The 6,000-nt window shown below is 37.2% G+C and overlaps 1 long non-coding RNA gene across 3 annotated transcripts in view; it reads left to right on the top strand.

The window, feature by feature from the left end:
- The first annotated feature begins 253 nt into the window (after positions 1-253).
- The window catches only part of LOC137235865 (uncharacterized), an 84,766-nt gene continuing 79,019 nt past the window's right edge, over positions 254-6,000 (top strand). For 2 of the 3 annotated variants that reach the window (XR_010948071.1, XR_010948069.1), the window contains exons 1-2: positions 254-406; positions 1,182-1,540. This is a non-coding gene — a long non-coding RNA (uncharacterized lncRNA). The remainder of the gene's footprint in view (positions 407-1,181; positions 1,541-6,000) is intronic. The other variant, XR_010948070.1, reaches the window with a different exon arrangement.

Below are 6,000 nucleotides of genomic sequence, written 5' to 3'. Positions count from 1 at the left end.
GTATTAAGTGCTTCTCCACGCTCTCTGCAGCTCTTTCTGTTAACATTGCGCTGTTAATTGTACGCCTCTTACATTCTTTTGCGCTCGTGTAATGTATGATCTGCCACTATTGTTGTTGGGTGCATTCATAACTTGCTTCGTTTGCTAACTACCATCACTTTTCTGCTGCAATCTGCCATTAGTAAACGCGACTGTTCGTGACTTGTCTCGTCTTTTGCTTCAATATTTCACTTCATTACGTTTTGATTAAGCGACGTGTACGGTTAGTTTTTTGGAAATTTGAGCGCTAATACGAAAATGTTAAAAGTTTTGTGAGATTTTTTACGTGCCAACATGAAACTGACTTAACAAGCGTTAATTGTGTGTCTTGTGAGTGTTAGAACAAGTAATAATTATATAAAAAAAGGTATTTAAGAAAAATAAATACTACAAATACAAAATTGCGCTAAAATTTTTAAGCACTGCATTTTATTAAAAAAAATTTTGTGTTTAACATTTAAAATTTTTGTTTTTAATTTTGTGAAATTATTTGCAGTAACAGAGATTTTAAAATAAAAAAAATTGTCCTCAAAAACTTAAAAAAAACTCAAAAAAACTAAAAATTTCTTTCACGCTCTTTTAAAATGGTACGCAGCTTGGCTCAGTGGACGAAAACCAGGCATGCTTAACCAACGAAACGATATCATTTCGTTACGATAATCAACGTTAATAAACGAAACGAAGTCATTTCGTTTCGTTTATTAACGTTAAGATCGTCAAATTAACGAAATGATTTCGTTTCGTTTTCTGCCATATCAAAACGAAATCAAATCGTTTATGTTGATTATTAATTTCAAACTATGCTGGCAAAGCTGATTGATGGCGGAGTCATTAAAGGTGAAAGCATTATCCAAGCTGATTGCAACTTTTCTCATGAATTTTGACAGTACGAACATTTCTCAGAGTATTTTTGACATTACCACCAACGAATTACACAAACAAATTACATAGAGTTTGTGTGTGTATGTGCGCTCGTTGTTGCCACCTTACGGCTTCACCATGGCTATAGCATTGCCAGCACAATTCAAACATAAAGTATCACGTTTTCGTTAACGTTTTTAACGTTAACGAAAGCTTTTCGTTTCGCTTAAAAACGAGATACAATTTATCTTGATAATTTCTTTATCGATAATATTTCGAAGTGTTTCAACGGAAACGGTGGAAATTTTTTGATAAGCGATTAGCTTAACGTTAAGGTGCATCCCTGACGAAAACCCTAAGTTTTCCTTCACGCCGCTCACCAAATCGCAACTCAAAAGATTGCACTAACTTGAATACCACTAGTTCCGTACCCCCACCCACACCACCACGGAATAAAACCGCAACCAACAATTGTGCCACATCTCGTTCCTCAACATCGACAGCGTCATCTTCATCGGCAAATACTTCACCATCACCCACCACAACAATGGGCAACAGCAATAACAATTGCAATGACAGCAACTATTGCAATGGCAATAACAATAAACATAATTTGCCCATCACGGAACTGGAGCAAATTGTAAGTATTATAAGAAATTATAAACTTAAAAAAAATTTTAAAAATTATACGATGTAAAAAAAAACTATGAAAGAGTCACCATAGAGCTGGAAAAACCTTGCAAGAATGTTATTTAGCCAGGTTAAGAATACAACAACCGAATTATTCTCATGCATTACATCCAGCAGTGGTTCCGAGTTGGTAATTAAGAATGCATTTATTCACATTATTGTTGTTTTTTTTTTTATTTAAATGTTCGTTACATCCAAAAGTGTGATGCTTAACGGCTCTGCCAATTATTTCCAGCAGCTTTTCATTTTGATTGTTGTAAGTAACTTCACGACATTGAGAAGGTCTGTCTGTAGGTCGGTACTCTTATGATGCGCATGAGTCTCCGCTACTAATGAATTCACATATTTTTGAAATGAAGTGTAACTTCATTGCAAAAACAATTTCACCGCATTCAAGCGAATTGACTCATAAGCTTTCTTTGTTTTGTGCTTTTGTGGGAGATTAAGAAGGTCAGAGAACCATATATGTATACTAGGGTGGGTCGATTTGTATGGACGATAGTTAACCGATATCGCGCCATCGATTTTTGGATAGGATTTGGGCTCAGGAAAAAAAGTTCTACTACGCATACCCAAAAAAATAATTTTCGAGCCTGCGAAATTTCATTTTTTTTTTTTACTTTTTCGACTTTGATTTTTAAGGTGTTTTTCATGACAAAATCCTACATGACCGAACATAATGCCGACTTTATCAAATCTCGACCTCGAATCCCAAATATCGAATGCTGATCCCAACAAAACACAATATAGACAAATACCGGAAAAGCTCTCTTTTCAGTTTCCTCAAAAAACACATAATCATCATGGTTGGCAGAAATTTTACTGTGGATTAGAATTGTTCAGTGTTTGAAGTGTCATCATTTTTTGTAAAATGTTTGGTTTAGGCCAAGGAAAATTCTTTGTTTTGTACTATTCAGAGCTGTATTGGCCGTTGAGTTTAAAGCAAAAAATTTAATTTTTCTTTTCTAACTCCGACGCGTTTCGACACGATATTGTGTCCTCTTCAGGGAGTAATTATACTTATTTAAAACAAGAAAACACAATTATTTAATATTTAAAACACCTAGAATTTTTCACGTACAAATAAAGTTAATTACTCTCTGAAGAGGACACAATATCGTGTCAAAACGCGTCGGAGTTAGAAAAGAAAAATTAAATTTTTTGCTTTAAACTCATCGAATCGAGCTCAAGGCATTAAGAATATTGTTTGTTATTGTTACATCGTCGGTCTCATGAAAGAGAAACATGTTTCAATTCCCATAGCAGACTAGCACGATTCGTTGTTCGTGTTTTGTGTTTGTCTTCCACGCGAACAACTGAAATGTGTCAATCTTGGTTTGGACCGACGTTATGTTAGAAAATTTTCTTTTTTCTATCCTAATTTAAATTTTTTTTTCAATTCAGAAAAATTATATCATAACAATTATAATAAACAAGTAGGTAAGGACGGGACTGTCTGCTGGTCCGAACCGGTCGGGTCCGACAAATGCGTAATCCACCAAAATATACCCATTCAGCATCTTTCATCAATTTGCGTTCAAACTGACATACGGACATTGCTAAATCAACTTAGATCGTCATACTGACCATTCCGGTATGCTTATTGATGGGTCTATCTCTTCTAAGTTAAGGACTTACAGATTCGAGATTCAAGATGCGACACATTTACTTACGATATGTTTAGAAATGGGGAACTCAAATACTTTATTTTAATAATTGTTCAACAAAATCATTAGCCCGTTTCTGTAACCTTTCGTTATAATAACGAACGATTTGCTATCGCAAGGCTCGTATCGCTTTCGATATGAAAAGTGGTTCTGTAACACACACAATTCACCTTGCGATATAATAGTGGTGAGTTTTTATCATATCTATGGAACAATCGAAATGGAACATAGGATCTGTCATCAATAGCGAAAAAGTATAATAACACAAATTAAGTCAAGCAAATTGTTTAGGACCGCTAAAGGTACACTTTGCCACTTTTTTATTGGCCTTCATAATTTCCACCAGTTTCACCTTCTGATTTTTTGAAAATAGAAAATCCAAATCACTTACAAACAAACGAACTTCACTAATTTTCTTTTTAAATGTATACTATCACGAGCTTCGGAGCTGTTGATATGAATTGCGCAAGAAATGTCGCAAATACGTACTCACCACTCATGCAGAAACACTTCCTTGCGATAACCATGAATCAGGGTTGCATTTTGCGATATAATTCTTATCGCAAGAATACAGAAACGGCCTACTGTTTACATTTCGTTCTTCGTGTCCTACTTCATCACGCCAGTTCGTGACCCAAACAGGTACTTTAGCAAATATATTGTTCACAGGATATCAAAGTTAGGATATAAATGAAATAACCCTTGCCACTCCTACATAGTTAAACGACAATCAAAAATTTTAATCATGTAGACTGCCCTCACCAACCCCAAGAAGCAACGGACTCCAACTAATTCAATTACAAACATTTCTCTTACATTTTCAACATATACAGGGCGACGGATTTGCTATGGACCAACAGGGTTGACTGCGAAGTCTCAAGATGCTTATGGCCATGCTTGGATTGCAAAGGCACCAGCATCGATCTACCACTTTCTCTGCCGATGCCCGGGGCTTCAAGGAAGAAGGCTCTGATTTCTGGGCTCACGGTTCTTCGACAGCCTGGCAGGGGTTGGGAAGGCGGACGTCTCGCTTCCGCTTGGGTTCATCAGCGAAAGCAAATGGTTCGTATAGAACCACTATGAGGTAATGGGGTTAAACGAATATGTCGCCACTCTGCACTTACTGAGCGCACTCACAATGTACAAAAATGTCTCCGAGTAGAAGTGTGTAATACCCATGCAAGCCCTCTTAACCTAACCTAACCTAAATGAGAGATGGTTATGCGTGGGTTTTTTTAAGATGCAAATTGTATTTGTAGTACATACAGTTAGGAGCAAGGAGCTGAGTATTTTTAAAATAAATGTCTAAACTGGTAATGGTCCCAAAAAGCGTACCATGCAGGGACGAGTGTCGAGAGCTGTTTATGATCTACAACCGCGAAAGCCACAGGGCGAAGAGAGAATCGTGAAAAAATTGCTGTGCGCACTACGAGTGTTCCAGCGAAACAACACGGTTTAAAAAAGTCCTAGCAAGGGGAATTTCATTACAGGAACTTATAATAGGAATGGTGACGTAGTAGTGAAGAGTCGCTAGAAGCGCTTCTCGACGTGAATTTCCCATTGCGATATGTTGTAGAAAAGTCAGCAGACAACACTTACACTTCGATCGCGAAGCGGGTAGTGATGTACTTAGTGACCGATACAGAGATTAAATGGGCGGTGAACACTTTCTCTAAGTTTAAATCGCCGGGTCAAGATGGTATATTCCCAGCCATGCTACAGATCTCAAGTAGAGTGGTCGTGGAATAGGTCAAAATAATATTCTAAGGGTAAATAAGACTGAATCGTGTATAAACCTGGGGGCGAAGAACATACCGTTAACACCTGCAACGAGACTCAATGCCTCGGATTTGTTTGAGCGCAGACCATACTACAATAGTAGTATGGTGACGTTCATCAAATATTGCGCTTCAGTGGGTCTCTTAGAGCCACGATAGAGGTGGAAGTAATCCCTGGAAGCAATCGGGATAGAGAGAAGTATACATCCAGAATAGTTTTCTGAGCATATGGTAAAAGAAGGAAATAAAAAGCGGATGAGATGACTAATCATAGCGTATCGCTCGCAGATTGTACCGTAGACAACCCAGTCAGATTGGACGATATCGAGAACGTTTTGTATTCGAGCCCTACACTCTCTAGGCTAAGACTCCAGCTATTAGGAATGGCGCAGCTATCAGATCTAGAAGCAGAAAGTAGCATAGGTCCTAAAAAGTTCTTAGTATTTTCCAAAAGTTGAGAAAACGGCTGGTTACAGTCGTGACATATTTAGTCTATGTGAGGTCCTCACAGACCGGCCAGTTCAACCTAACATAACATATATGAATTAATCGGGGATTGCTCGTATTGCTTTTTAAATGTATGAACATTTATTTCAAGCAATTTTTAATTTTATAATTTATTTAATAATTTGGGAAAAACTTTAACAACGTGACATCAGGACGGACAAGGCGACAGCTGTTTCGATTATACCTTGTAAATCTCTTCAAAGCCTTTTCTCCCGGGAGTGGGGTTCGAACCTGCACTCCTACGGGTTACAAACGCATTCAGCTACGTCATGCCTTAGTTGTTGTAATAAATGTACATACAGATTAAATCATATAAAGATATAACATTTGGTTAATTCGTTGTAGTTCTATAAATAGAACAAAAAACAGCAAAATACCAAGTTTCTATGAAACCGCCTTACAAACATGCATAACTTCCACACATAGCTACATACGAATTATGTGATGTGTGGAAGATA

This window comes from Eurosta solidaginis, unplaced genomic scaffold (genome assembly GCF_040869045.1).
Source record: "Eurosta solidaginis isolate ZX-2024a unplaced genomic scaffold, ASM4086904v1 ctg00000201.1, whole genome shotgun sequence".
Taxonomy (NCBI): domain Eukaryota; kingdom Metazoa; phylum Arthropoda; class Insecta; order Diptera; family Tephritidae; genus Eurosta; species Eurosta solidaginis.
The sequence above is the reverse complement of the archived record's forward strand: the minus strand, read 5'-3'. Positions and strand labels throughout refer to the sequence as shown.